Source organism: Leucopleurus acutus, assembly GCF_964270905.1.
Source record: "Leucopleurus acutus genome assembly, chromosome: 14".
NCBI lineage: Eukaryota > Metazoa > Chordata > Mammalia > Artiodactyla > Delphinidae > Leucopleurus > Leucopleurus acutus.
This window is the reverse complement of record NC_139156.1, coordinates 65,833,345-65,849,208: the sequence shown is the minus strand read 5'-3', so window position 1 is coordinate 65,849,208 and position 15,864 is coordinate 65,833,345. Positions and strand designations below refer to the sequence as shown.

The 15,864-nt window shown below is 36.2% G+C and overlaps 1 pseudogene across 1 annotated transcript in view; it reads right to left on the bottom strand.

Annotated features, from left to right (window-relative positions):
* Positions 1-618: 618 nt before the first annotated feature.
* LOC309971435 (E3 ubiquitin-protein ligase RNF13-like) overlaps positions 619-15,864 on the bottom strand; it is a 54,374-nt pseudogene continuing 39,128 nt past the window's right edge. The window contains exon 2 of the transcript in view: positions 619-1,163. The product of the transcript in view is annotated as an E3 ubiquitin-protein ligase RNF13-like (transcript). The remainder of the gene's footprint in view (positions 1,164-15,864) is intronic.

The window sequence follows — 15,864 nt, the reverse complement described above, 5'->3', positions numbered from 1 at the left end:
ACTATAGTATTAAAAACCTTAAAAAAAAAAAAAAAAAAAACCTTTTGCAATCTGCCCTAGTAGAGACTGTTCCTCTCAGGATAAGACTACTTGGCAATAGAAAGGAAAAAGACAACTTTGAGTCTCTGTGGTGCTGATCGGAAGAAAAATGTTAACTTACCTTGTCGCCTCTCACTAATGATGGCAGTAATACCAGAACAACCATATTCCAGCTCAACAACTCTAGGTAACTTTATGGAGATGGGAGTTGGCTTAGCTCATGCTAGGTGACCACAGCACTGACCTTGTGTGTAAAAACATGGAACATTTGCATATTGTGATCTAGGTCTTAATTGTAAGCTATACTGAGGAATTTTTTTTTATGTTTTGGCTATATTTCATTCCAAAAGAAGAGTTGATTTGATGCTTGAGTTACAGCACCAGTCTGTATTACTTATTAGTGAAATGAAGTACACTCCTGCAGATAAATACCAGGTCAAAAAAACCTGTTTCAGTAATCTGATTAACCTGTAGAATACTAAAAAATAAGTTATTTCCACAGAAATCTCTGAAGGGAGCAAAATAACTATATGCCTAAATAAACATTTTAAAGGGAAATAACCCAATACCCTCTGAAGGTCAAACAGTGTTTGCTATGTTGTAATCCTATTCATCATCAGGCTGCAGTTGGACTACAACACTATGTTCATTAGCTTCGTTTTCTGCATCACTACTGTCAGTATCTTCATTGTCATCTTCCTCATAGTCTGAAGATTCTGTCAAGTTCTGATGTGAGCGGGATTCCGGCAAAGCCCCAAATGACTGGGTGCTGACAGAAGGCAAAGGTCTGAATAAAGGCGTATGTTCTGACACTTCATTTTCTTCTTGACTACTCTCTGTGTCAGAGTCTGAATCGCCTTGAGAAGGAACAACTTTTTGCTTGCAGACTGGACAGGTTTTTTTGGTTTTAGTTAGCCAAGGATCTACACACTTGCAATGATAAGCATGGGAACACGGAAGGATTCTGAGCTTGTCTCCATCTTCATATTCATCCAAATCAATGGCACATACCTCATACTCATCTCCTTTTTTGAATTTATGTATAGGGAGTTTCTTAAGTTGATCTTTACGAAGTCAGTTTCTTCTAGCTCTATGTCTATCCTGGACAGATTTTGTGATCTGTACTTACTGTCCCTGGATCCCATGTTAATGAGGTCATCAGAATCAACAGTGTGAACTATGGCTGCTTTGTATCCTGCTCTCTGTGCATTTAAAACCTTTTCATCAAAATTACAATCAAGTCTTCTAATTAACACGATGAAAGGGCCAGATGAATTGTCTCTTAGTGGCGGAGGCACTATGAGTTCACAGGCATCCTCTGGTTTTGAGTTAATCAAAAAACCCTTTAAACCTTCAGCTGGAAGTCTATAACCAAATCATGCTGGAAGGTCATCAATGTCTGAGACGTGTTTTCAAAATTACATGCTAAAATGTCCGCTTCTACAGGCAGTAGGTTTAGGAATGCAAACAGCTGGGCAGTCAAGATGGTATAGACTTGTGTGGCCGACAGCATAAGCATCCCTATGGAGAGCAGCATCTCACTGTAAAGTCACCTGGAAGCCTGACGCCACAACACAAATAGGCTCGCCAGCCACGTCACTGCGGGAGAAGTCCCTAATCCTGACTTCATGACTGAATCTCCGCACCGACCCCCACCCTAGCTGTAGTATTTTTATTGATGTCTATTATCAGAGTGGGAAAAAAAGTCCCTTTTGATCTAAGTTTGCTGAGTGTTTTTATCATGCATGACTGCCGAATTTTTCAAGTGCTTTTTTCTGCAACAATTATCAACAAAATAGGTGTTGAGGTGGTCAATTGGACAGAAAGACTGAAAGTACTAATCAAGCCTTTATTCACTTACTGTGACAGTGAATAATGCAAGAGGTTAAAGGAAGCTCTGGCTCCCTGCTATTTTGTTTTTCTTCATAGAATGGCAGGAGAGGGTCAGATGGATGGGGCGCAGAAAGGGGTAGCTGTCTCTGAGGAGAGGCTTAACAAAAGGCTCTTGTCTCTTCATGGACCATGGGCTGAAGGTAAGGAAAGAAAGAAGAGGTTAGGAGTTGGAAGGTACTGAGTTGAAGTACAGTGCCTTAGCCACGGGCACTGAGATGGAGGCCTCAAAATAGGTGGTCAGGGCTAGGAGTGCCCATATGCCTATGAGGATGCAGATGAGTGGGGTGGGGGAAATCTGAGTCCTTGACTACAACTTTCTTCAGAAAATTGCAGTGTAACATTGTGCACCAAATCTGGTGAGGGGAAAGCAGCTTTCACTCATGAGGCCTGTCAGGCAAAGCTTGGTAATTGCCTATAGTTGGGCCTAAGGATTCCACACAGGATTTAGGGATGGAGCCAGACTCCTCAGTCACAGGTTTTTCTCCTTTATTGTCTTGATAAAAACAATACTTTAAGTTCATTCTTCTTTCCTAATATATGCATTTGGAGCTTTAAGTCTCCCTCAAAGCACCACATTGGCTGCATATCCTGTTATTAGCTATGCCTTGCCTTTTTTTTTTTTTTTTTTGGCGGTTACTCATGGGTTGACATTATGCATCTTTAAATTTTCCAGTCTGCCTTCAGATAATATTGAACCACTTCACACAGAATCAAAGGAAAGGCTGAAATGAAAACAGGGATCTGTGATGTATTATTTTAAAGCAGGATACTTTTTAGCTGGCTTGCTGGTCCATGAGATTAGGATAAGTTGAACGTGGAGGTACAAAAGTGTGATGTGTTATAACTGATATGAAGATATGAAGGAGGTATTCAGGAAGGCATCAAGTGCCCAACTGAGTTTGGAGAACACAAATTTGTAATGGCACTTGTGCGTAAGGCTGTATGGTTTTCTCCAGCAGATCTCAGCAACCTGAGTAATAAGTGGAGAAAAGTGGGTTGGAGTTGAGTAGGACTGATGGGGTAGAAAGAAAAAGCTCAAGTATTGATGGTGAAATTAATTGATTGAAATGACACATCATCTTCCCTAAACTGGATAAGAGAGAAAAGGAATTGAAGAGGTAGGTGAAAGATCAGGAAACAAGGAAATTCCATATTCAGTCTAACATTTCATTTTCATGATAAGTGTGAGATGAGAAGAAAATGTACAAAAATTGAGGGAGAGAGGGAAGAAAAGCATGAGAAAAATTTTAGATGTAGCAGAATTTAACAATGATATAAAATCTCTATCAGATCCAATTTGCACCATTCTTCACTGTACTCTTTGCCCTGAGAGGATAGCCTGCATAGAATTATATCATCAATAGATTTCCTTTACCTCAAGCTTCTTTCTAGGTTTGAACATTGAGAGGCACTAGCATGAGATCAGAAGACAAGACAGGTCGAGGTAGTTATTCTTCTTGATGCCTCTTTGCCAAGCTGCAGCTCCTGCCAGGATGTTCCTTCTATAAGGCTCCTGTCTACAGATTCTAATATTTATTTCCTTTCTTTGTCCCTTAAGAAGTAGGGTTGTAGCCATTTCAGGTGCCACATTATTCCCCAAATGCTGCTCACACCTTTGTAGAGCATCTCCTTATTAAATTGACCCTGAACTTTCCAGTTTGAGTGTGCCATCTGTTTCCAGTAGAACCCAGGCTAACACACACGCACACGCATACACAGTAATAGCCCAATGTGATGTCAGATTTCCTTCCTCACTGAAAATCAGTATTTCTCTTGGATTTGTCATACAAGTTCACATGTTATACAGGTTCACGTATAAGTGGAAAGTATGGCCACCAAAGTGCTATGTCTTGAGTGGACAAACTGTCTGATCTTTATGCCCCACTAATTTTGGTGTCTAAAATCATATTATTAACCACTCTAAAACAAGATAATGAATCCAGAAAAATCTAATCCAACAAATATTTATTTAAATGCTTGGTATGTACCTGGCACTGACCTGATGAAATGAACATGACTCAATGTGTGTCATGAACACTAGTGCAAGTGATTTATATGAATTATCACTGCATTTCTCCAGCACCTAATGTCTTCTTTCTTCTTTAAAACTTCATAGAAAGTTCTGTTTGAAAACATATATTTTAAATGTCTAGCTTAGCTTATACCATTGTTTATCTTTGTATGTCTAATATATATATTTCCCTGTCAGATTCAATGTAATTCATTTTTATGAATTCTGAATTGCCTGTATTTTTCAATACCCTTCATTTGCTACCAATCAACTTAAGACTCACAGAATTTGAACAGTTTTTTTTTTTTTTTTTTTTCAGGATGATATTGAAGATACTCATGTTGTTAGGTCAGCAATCATATTTCTAACTGCCTCCCCCCAATATCTGCCTTCCTCTTCATATGGCGTTCGTCCCCTGTGCATATCTGTGTCCGCATTTGTCCTTTTTATGAGGATATCTGTCATGTTGGATTAGGGGCCAAGCCTACTACAGTATTACTTAATCTTAACTAATTACATTCCAATGACCCTATTTCCAAATAAGGTCACATTCTCAGGTACTAGGGGTTAGGACTTCAACATACGAATTTAGTGGGGGGGACACCATTCAATCCATAACAATACTCAATAAATAAACTACTGCATTATTTGCCAAGTGCCTCAGGTGGACCCCAACTCTGAGACTTAATACATTTATCTTATTATAAAATACTGACAAGAAACTGGTTAGGTATACTTTGCTAATCATAAGGACTAATTTTATTTTCTGTACTCCTGATAGCAATTTATGGAGGTAGACTAGAAGTACCTCGTGAATGAATCCAAAAGACTACCTTCAAAGCTTAGAGCACAAAAGGTGGAGTATTAAATTCCAAGCGTAGGCACTTGTCTGATGGATGAGTTCTTTGATCCTTCTCTCCCTTTCTCTGAAGAGGATTTAGGGTAAAGAACTGAGTATATATAAGTACAATCTCTTTTTCACTCTCCTCCTCTCCAGTTCTTCCATTTCACTTCCTATTTCTTTGTATAAAAGACTTTGGAGAGCCCAAGAGCATAGCAGGCCTTTTTTATGTGTGTTTCAAATCAAAGAGATATCCAGTCAGCAAAAATCAAAGATCACAAGTAGCAAATCTGTCAGGTCTGAGATGTAACCCTGTGTCTTTTTTTCCAAAAGAGACAATTGACCTTCTCAATAAGTCATAACTTATGTACTATGTACAGAGGTATCAAGGGTTTTAAAAGCACAGCATGTTTAATACAAAAAGGTGTATTCTGCTATCTATAAGTAACAGAAAATAAAAGAATAAGTGTGACTGCGTCCACTTTAGTCTAATTTTTATGCTAATAATAATGTATCCTAAAGAGCACAGATTGTTTTTCCCTTAGTAGGTGGAAAGATATAGAAACAGATATAATGAAAGCTAGATAACATAAAATATGATTTTTAACTACTTATTCATTTCTTTTGTTCTTGAAAATGTGTCACATTCACTACATAAGTGAGAAATAAGTGATAAGAAAGAAGGGCACCCCAAGCTTGAAGAAATAGCAGAACATGGAAATAAGTCTGAGGTGAGAACCATGAAATAAGATTCAGATCAGGGAAGAGAACAATTCTAAATAAAATACACTCTGAAGAATAAATGTAAGAATAAAGGCAATTTTAATCTGTCATCCTATTTGAAGCTTAAGTCCACATTAAATCTCCTACTACTGGAAAAAAGGAGGTGGTAAGAAAATACAAAGGAAGAGATTATTGGAAACTGCATAAATTAGTTGATGAGGACTCATGAATAGGAGCTTTCCAAAGTTTCAAACACATATTCTGTATGTGTGTGGGTATTTGTTTGCATAACTCATATTTTGTCAAGTTCAAGACAATTGTGACTCGCAGGATTGCTGAGGGTCTGAGAGGGAGAAAATGTATCTAAGAACAACTACCATAAGAGTTGACATATACTGGAGGATTAAAATTAGAAGTTAGTTTCTGGTGTTGGTTTCATTAGTATTGGCAGCAAAAGTTTTCACTTTGATTAAATAATTTTCTCTTTTATATTCAAAAGCTGGAAAAAGATAACCTACAAAATAACATTAAAGGAGAAAAAGTAGGATGATAAAGCAGCTTGTTCCCAAGAAATCCTTAAATCTCAAAAAAGAGAATGATTGTTGTTTCTTGTTGTTGTTGTGTGTGTGTGTGTTTTAGGAAAACAGCTGTATATATCAGCAGGAGATGGTTAGGTTGGGCAGAGGTCATGAGAGAATAAGTGATAATGAGAGCATTTTATTTTTATTGTCTGGAACTTTTTTCTCTGGGATGGAGCTTCAAAAATGGAACCCTCTCCTCTCAAGGTTTTCTCCTCATAGATATTTTGAAAAAAATCTTTATTTTAAGGATTTTTTTCCATGATGGTTTAAAATAACTACATAAATTATTTTATGTAGTTAAAAGGCTCCAGATAGGTGACAGGGAGATTGAAGAAGGAGGATGATATGGTCCAGAAAAACTATTTCCAAGAAAACCCAGCCCCTTAAAATCACGTGAAGTGTTTGACCATATAGCAAGGTGTTTTAGATTCCTTTTTATTTTCAGTATCTTTAAGGGAAAAGATGGATAGGTAAGCACCTAATGAGGCATTAACTTAACTGGGGTGGAAAGCGGGGAGATGCATAAGAAAGGAAATGTAATCATTATGGTATGTATCTCAATTGTGAATAATACTATGAATTATTATGTATTTCATAATAATGAAAATATGTAATACAATTTGCCCCCAAATTTTGATATGATTACATTGGAAGAATACCTTTAAGGTGGAAGGAGCTTTATAAGAGTGCTAAACCCTCATTTTACTGATTAGGAAGGCAGTAGGTAACATGTGTAACTGAAAAATACATTGTATTATAAGTGTGTAATTTAAACATATAGTGCAAATACCTCCCAAAATAGTTAGAAATGTGTTTCTCTCTGTGAGTGAGCAAAGGAGATTGGAGGGTGGAAGGTGGGGACTGCTGACTTACACAATGAATCTAAACAATAAAAACATATATTTTTAAGTCAAGAAAGAAACAAATGATAAATATAATTTTTAAAAGCTATCTAGTTTTTCAGGAATTCCCTGGTGGTCCAGTGGTTAGGACTTGGCACTTTCACTGCCAGCGCCTGGGTTCGATCCCTGGTCAGGGAACTAAATCCCACATGTCATACGGTGCAGACAAAAAAAAAAAAATTGTCTAGTATTTTATCATAAATGTAGAATAATGTTTGGACACTGTGACTAAATTAAAAAATAAATTGTTTCAAAGATAAAAGCTATGCTTGCCTGTATCTTAAATAAGACAGCGGGAAGAAAGACAAAGAATGTGAAAGAATAAAGACCAGGTTGCATTTGTGCATATGAATATGACACAGCACTTACTTTTGACAGCACATATGTAGCTAAAAATGCATACATACATCTAAATGCTAAGCAGTTCTACTGCCATATATGTGTAACATATTCACATCAAAGTTAATTAATGTATTATCATTCTAAAAATAAATACCAGATTTTACCTTATGTGTTTCTCATGTCCAGGCTTCAAGACTTTATTGTGCCATTTATTCCTTTAAGCAATTGCTACTCAGAGGAATATTTAGTTTGGTTTGGCAATTAACAGCATAAAGAGCTTAAGTGGCATTTGTTGAGAACTTTTTAGCCTTGGACAGAAGCCTTCTCATAGAACAAAGTTTCGTATATATTCTTCAGAGAAATAATACCAGAAGGTGCTCCTTCAAAAGAGTAGTTCCAAGACAAATTATTTTGGAAACAACATATTACACTTTCATTTTGGATTTTGACCAATATATCCTTAATGTTTTCCTCAGCTTGACTACACATTAGATAGGTTTATTCCTGAATCTAGTCCCCTTTTTCTTAGAACAATGGCAGTTAGAAATATGATTGCTGAGCTAACAACATGATTATCTTTAATATCATCCTAAAAAAAAAAAAAAAACTGGTCAAGTTCTATGAGTCTTCAGTTCCCTTTTTCTTAGAACAATTACTATAGAAACCTTGCAATTGTAAGTGCTTTCTCTGTCCCTTTGAGATGTAAATCTTCCCTCAGTCTCTTACCAGTTTTACAAACCAGGAAGGTCTCTCTCAAACATCTGCGAGCCATTCCTGTGAAATGTAGTCATAAAGAAAGATAAAGTCCCCATCTTCCTATCTCTGGGGCAGGTATCACTAGCAAATAGAGATACCCTGATCACAGTCACCACCCTTCCATATAAAGTCATCTAGTACATTTTCACTAGCTCACCTCACGGCTTCAAAACTCCTAACTTTTGTTTCAGTAGAGAGGAGTTCAATCTCTCTCCCCTATTTCAATAGTCTTGAATAGTTTTCCCTGCCTGTTTAACGCCACCTGTTGCAGTATTGCTTTGGCAATATTTATGAAATACATTTTATATTAAATATTTTCAGGAATACTGCAGAAAAGAAACGAACCTACCTGAGGTTCCTAACCAAATGTTCCCAATTCATAGCAAAATGAAAACTTTTATTTGTTAATACATATTTCCATTATACCAGTAGTTTTCTTCAAAGCATGGCTCAAAGACCAGCAATATCAGCACCAAATGGGAACTTGTTAGAAATAAAGTTTTCAGGCCCCACCGAAACCTTTTGAATCAGACAATTTGGGGGTGGGGCTCAGTAACCTGTGGGTTACCAAGTCTGCCAGGTAATTGTGATGCATGCACACTAAACCAACACTTTTTATCACATGTGTTGGGAAATTCAATCCTAGGTAACAGCAATAAAGAAACAAAGGCCAGCTAAGAAAGAGCATTACTCTATTTATTTATTTATTGCATTTTAATAATTGAAATTAACACTCAGACAAATTTCTGTCCTAAAATTAAGAATGCAGAGCAAACAAATATATTTATATTTCATTTATGACTAAAGGCTTTTTAGGTTTCCTTGTTAGCTGTCCTCTCTGCCATGCACTCTTCTTTCCTGCTCCATGCATTATATGAATACATTTTTATTTGTCATTATTCTAGAACTAATATAAAAGTTTTATGATCAAGAATCTGGAGGTTTATTTGCACTCATTACTGTTAATTCTGGGAAGTCTTTCTCTTGTCATAGTTTTTGACATCCCATGAAAATACAAAACAATTCTCCAGCACCTAATGTCTTCTTTCTTCTTTAAATCTTCATAGAAAGTTCTGTTTGAAAACACATATTTTAAATGTCTAGCTTAGCTTATACCATTGTTTATCTTTGTATGTCTACATATGTATATTTCCCTGTCAGATTCAATGTAATTCATTTTTATGAATTCTGAATTGCTTGTATTTTTCAATACCCTTCATTTGCTACCAATCAACTTAAGACTCATAGAATTTGAACAGTTTTTTTTTTTTTCCAGGATGATATTGAAGATACTCATGTTGTTAGGTCAGCAATCATATTTCTAACTGCCATTACTAAACCAAATATTGTTTCTTGTGATTAATGTATTTCCTTCCAGATGCATATATAAATTGCATGTTACATTCAGAAGTAGTACAGAGTCTGCAGAGAAAGCAGAACTCTGAATTAGAGGCGATAGCCCTTACAGAAAGCTCATGTGACTTATTTTTTGGGTTTTTTAGCTGTGGAGAAATGACACTAACTACCCATATTATACAAGGCTGATTTTCTCCCTCCTTTACAAACAAGATCCATTCCCCACCCACATCTTTACCTTAGGTCTTTAGACAATATTTTTAACACTGAAGCTGGAAAAGCTAGGACTGAGAAAGTGGGAAGCTATGATCACTACATACCAAAGTGTACTTAATAATCACAGTCATGCACAGAGATAAAGTTCACCTTTTATAATAACATTTGTGAAGTTTTACATTTACATAAGTGTAATAAGCCTAGCAGTTCCTCCAGGTATGCATATTAAATCTTCAAGCAAAGACAGGTATACTGTGTATTTCCTTGCATTTGCATTAATATTTGCCACTTTTTTTCATTGTCCCATCGTGAATCTGTTGGAATCTACAGACTTTCCAGTTGGTTTTGTTACAGCATTTTCTTTTGTTACCAATTTGTCACCACATTATAGATGAGAATGACACCAAATATAACTATCACTGAATGAAATTTGAAATTTTTAGCGCATTGGGAAGGACTGTTGGTTGAAAAATCTACTCATTCCCATTTTCCCAGAAAAATCAATGAGAGGAAATGAATTCAAGTGCTCTTTTTTTTTTTTTCTGGATTCTTCTTCTAGAAGATATTTAGTCAACAAGCAAACTGTTTGTCACAGATTGCTTAGGGTAAATTTTACTCTGAGACAGAGAATTGTCTACATGAGAGCATTAGAATTCTTGACAGACATGGACTATGTCTGGAGGAACATCTTTGAACTTGGAAGCTGAAGATCCTGTTTATAAATATAAACCTACTTCATATTTTTGTAAATTTCTCTGCTTTTCTATTTTCCTTTGTGTTTTGAAGGTGTTCTGTGCACTGATTTAAAAACTATTGGGGACCCCACTGGGGTTAATGAATAGGTAGAACCAAATAATTTGATGTCACGAAGACACTGATTGGCAGTGATTGTGCTGGCAAAACACTTTCCTCTCTTCTCTAAATTCTCTATGATACCATTTTCTGTTCTGTTAGTCACATAACTGTGTGGAGGATAAACCTTTTCAGTTTCTAATTGCACTTGTTGTTTACTGTAAATTACTCTTATGAAAATATTCCCATGTATTTGCCTGTGCAAGTGTGCATGTAATTGCATTTTGGCAAGAGGGCAAAAATACATCCACTTTGAAAATGAAGTCTAAGGGGTGCTTGTACAATGACACTTTTAGCTTGACTCTTAGTTGAAATTTCTTTTGTACTCCTAAAACTGACAAGATGACAGTCTCGTCATCTTAGCTTCTCCAGCCACAAGATAGGTACAAAACTGATGCTTCTAGGTTTTTCCTGACATTGAACCTTTGTCAAACATGCCACATTTAAGGATAAAGGGAATTCTCTTGTAAACTCTCATATCTTGCTGTGGGCATGCATATGTACCTCTCAAAGCCCATCACCAAGTCATATGCAAATATATTCCAAAAGGTGCCATTGCTGTCATAACAGGGAGGTGAATTGGAGGTCTTTCCAGAATAATGGTAGAAAGCTGAGCTGAAGGACTGCTGTCTGCTTCTACCTATGAATAACCTGGCACCCCAGGCAATCAGCTCACTCATGAGCAGATGATAGCTGTCTGGAGTTTCATGTCATAATTACTGAAAAGGAAAACTTCTGAAGTGAAAAAATAGGTTTGATAAATACACAGTCACCACAAGAGTACAGAAAAATTATTTTTTTATAACTACAGTATCAAAAATAGGCTATACATGTTCCTTCTCAGAATAAGAAGTACTATTATGAGGGTGCTAGAGCTTTGTATAATCTTTGTTTTCCCAGGTAGAGATCATTAGGAATTTTACAGGCTTAAGCAAAGTGATCTGGCAATAATAAATGGAAATATGAGTTTATAAGCTCAGCTGTCTTGCCAGGCTGCACTGTCTGCCCATCTCTGGACTATTATTTGTGTAAGAAATAAACTATCTTATTTAAACTACAAAAAAAAAATGGAAAGAATAGTGAAAGGAGAAAAATGGGAAAACTAATGGTGTTTCTCTTTTATTATTTGGATTTTTTGAATTTTATTTTATTTATTTTTTATACAGCAGATTCTTATTAGTTATCTATTTTACACATATTAGTGTATATATGCCAACCCCAATCTCCCAGTTCATCCCACCACCAACCCCTCTCCGGCCACTTTCCCCCCTTGGTGTCCATACGTTTATTCTCTATATCTATGTCTCTATTTCTGCCTTGCAAACCAGTTTATCTGTACCATTTTTCTAGATTCCACATATATGCATTAATATATCATATTTGATTTTCTCTTTCTGACTTACTTCACTCTGTATGACAGTCTCCAGATCCATCTGCGATTCTACAAATGACACAATTTCTTTCCTTTTATGGCTGAGTAATATTCCACTGTATATATGTATCACATCTCTTTATCTATTCACCTGTCAATGAGCATTTAGGTTGCTTCCATGTCCTGGCTATTGTAAATAGTGCTGCAAAGAACATTGGGGTGCATGTGTCTTTTTGAATTATGGTTTTCTCTGGGTACATGCCCAGTAGTGGGATTGCTGGGTCCTATGGTACTTCTATTTTTAGTTTTTAAGGAACCTCCGTACTGTTCTCCATAGTGGCTGTATCCATTTGCATTCCCACCAACAGTGCAAGAGGGTTCCATTTTCTCCACACCCTCTCCAGCATTTGTTGTTTGTAGATTTTCTGATGATGCCCATTCTAACTGGTGTGAGGTGATACCTCATTGTAGTTTTGATTTGCATTTCTCTAATAATTAGTGATGTTGAGCAGCTTTTCATGTGCTTCTTGGCCATCTGTATATCTTCTTGGGAGAAATGTCTATTTAGGTCTTCTGCCCATTTTTTGATTGGGTTGTTTGTTTTTTTAATACTGAGCTGCATGAGCTGTTTATATATTTTGGAGATGAATCCTTTGTCCGTTGATTTGTTTGCAAATATTTTCTCCTGTTCTGAGGGTTGTCTTTTCGTCTTGTTTATGGTTCCTTTGCTGTGAAAAAGCTTTTAAGTTTCATTAGACCCCATTTGTTTATTTTTGTTTTTATTTCCATTACTCTAGGAGGTGGATCAAAAAGATTTTGCTGTGATTTATGTTGAAGAGTGTTCTTCCTATGTTTTCCTCTAAGAGTTTTATAGTATCTGGTCTTACATTTAGGTCTTTAATCCATTTTGAGGTTTTTTTTGTGTATGGTGTTAGAGAGTGTTCTAATTTCATTCTTTTCCATGTAGCTGTACAGTTTTCCCAGCACCACTTATTGAAGAGGCTGTCTTTTCTCCATTGTATATTCTTGCCTCCTTTATCAAAAATAAGGTGACCATATGTGAGTGGGTTTATCTCTGGGCTTTCTATCTTGTTCCATTGATCTATATTTCTGTTTTTGTTCCAGTATGATATTGTCTTGATTACTGTAGCTTTGTAGGATAGTCTGAAGTCAGGGAGTCTGATTCTTCCAGCTCCATTTTTCTTTTCAACACTACTTTGGCTATCCGGGGTCTTTTGTGTCTCCATAGAAATTTTAAGATTTTTTGTTCTAGTTCTGTAAAAAATGCCACTGGTAGTTTGATAGGGATTGCATTGAACCTGTAGATTGCTTTGGGTAGTATAGGCATTTTCAAAATATTGATTCTTCCAATCCAAGAACATGGTATATCTCTCCATCTGTTTGTTATCTTTGAATTCTTTCATCAGTGTCTTATAGTTTTCTAAGTACAGGTCTTTTACCTCCTTAGGCAGACTTATTCCTAGGTATTTTATTCTTTTTGTTGCAATGGCTAATGGGATTGTTTCCTTAATTTCTCTTTCTGATGTTTCATTGTTAGTGTATAGGAATGCAAGAGATTTCTGTACATTAATTTTGTATCCTGCAACTTTACCAAATTCATTTGATTAGCTCTAGTAGTTTTCTGGTGGCATGTTTATTTATTTATTTATTTATATTTTTGGCTGTGTTGGGTTTTCATTGCTGTCCATGCGCTTTCTCTAGTTATGGTGAGTGGGGGCCACTCTTTGTTGTGGTGTGCAGGTTCTCATTGCGGTGGCTTCTCTTGTTGTGGAGCACGAGCTCCAGGCATGCAGGTTTCAGTTGTTGTGGCATGCAGGCTCAGCAGCTGTGGCAAATGGGCTTAGTTACTCCACAGCAGGTGGAATCCTCCCAGACCAGGGCACCAACCCATGTCCCCTGCATTGGCAGGCAGATTCTTAACCACTGCGCCACCAGGGAAGCCCTGGTGGCATTTTAGGATTATCTGTGTATAGTGTCGTGTCATCTGCAAACAGTGACAGTTTTACTTCTTTTCCAATTTTTATTCCTTTTATTTCTTTCTCTTCTCTAATTGCCATGGCTAGGACTTCCAAGACTATGTTGAATAATAGTGGCGAGAGTGGACATCCTTGTGTTTTTCCTGATCTTAGAGGAAATGCTTTCAGTTTTTCACCATTGAGAATGATGTTTGCTGTGGGTTTGTCATATATGGCCTTTATTATGTTGAAGTAGGTTCCCTCTATGCCCACTTTCTGGAGGGTTTTTATCATAAATGGGTGTTGAATTATGCCAAAAGCTTTTCTGCATCTATTGAGATGATCATATGGTTTTTATTCTTCAATATGGTGTATCACATTGATTGATATGCATATATTGAAGAATCCTCGCATTCCTGAGACAATCCCACTTGATCATGGTGTATGATCCTTTTAATGTGTTGTTGGATTCTGATGCTAGTATTTAATGAGGATTTTTGCATCTTTATTCATCAGTGATATTGGTCTGTAATTTTATTTTTTTGTAGTATCTCTGTCTGGTTTTGGTATCAGGGTGATGGTGGCCTCATAGAATGAGTTTGGCAGTGCTCCTTCCTCTGCAATTGTTTGGAAGAGTTTGAGAAGGATGTGTGTTAGCTCTTCTCTAAATGTTTTATAGAATTCACCTGTGAAGCCATCTGGTGCTGGACTTCTGTTTGTTGGAAGATTTTTAATCACAGTTTCAATTTCGTTACTTGTGATTGGTCTGTTCATATTTTCTATTTCTTCCTGGTTCAGTCTTGGAAGCTTATACCTTCATTTCTTCCATGTTGTCCATTTTATTGGCATAGAGTTGCTTGTAGTAGTCTCTTATGATGCCTTGTATTTCTGAAGTGTCCATTGTATATTCTCCTTTTTCATTTGTAATTTTATTGATTTGAGTCTTCTCCCTCTTTTTCGTGATGAGTCTGGCTAAAGGTTTATCAATTTTGTTTATCTTTTCAAAGAACCAGCTTTTAGTTTTATTGATCTTTGCTATTATTTTGTTTCTGTTTCATTTATTTCTGCTTTGATCTTTATGATTTCTTTCCTTCACCTAACTTTGGGTTTTGTTTTTTCTTCTTTCTCTAGTTCCTTTAGGTGTAAGTTTAGATTGTTTATTTGAGATTTTTCTTGTTTCTTGAGGTAGGATTTTATTGCTATAAACTTCCTTCTTAGAACTGCTTTTGCTGCATCCCATAAGGTTTGGATCATCGTGTTTTCATTGTCATTTGTCTCTGGTATTTTTTGATTTCCTCTTTGATATTTTGGTTATTTAGTAATGTATTGTTTAGTCTCCCTGTTTTTTTGGTTTTTTTTTTTACAATTTTTCCCTGTAATTGATGTCTATTCTCATAGCCTTGTGGCCATAAAAGATGCTTGATATGATTTCAATTTTCTTAAATTTACTGAGGCTTGATTTGTGACCTAAAATGTAATCTGTTCTGGAGAATGTTCCATGTGCACTTGAGAAGAAAGTGTAATCTGCTGGTTTTGGATGGTATGTACAATAAATATCAGTTAAATCTATCTGGTCTATTGTGTCATTTAAAGCTTGTGTTTCCTTATTAATTTTCTCTCTGGATGATCTGTCCATTTGGTGTAAGTGAGGTATTGAATTCCCCCACTATTACTGTGTTACTGTTGATTTCCTCTTTTATAGCTGTTAGCAGTTGCCTTATGTATTGACGTGTTCCTCTGTTGGGTGCATATATATTTATAATTGTTATATCTTCTTCTTGGCTTGATCCCTTGATCATTATGTAGTGTCCTTCCTTGTCTCTTGTAACATTCTTTATTTTAAAGTCTACTTTATCTGATATGAGAATTGCTCCTCCAGGTTTCTTTTTTTTTTTTTTTTTTTTTCTCCAGGTTTCTTTTGATTTCCATTTGCATGGAATATCTTTTTCCATCCTGTCACTTTCAGTCTGTATGTATCCCTAGGTCTGAAGTGGGTCTCTTGTA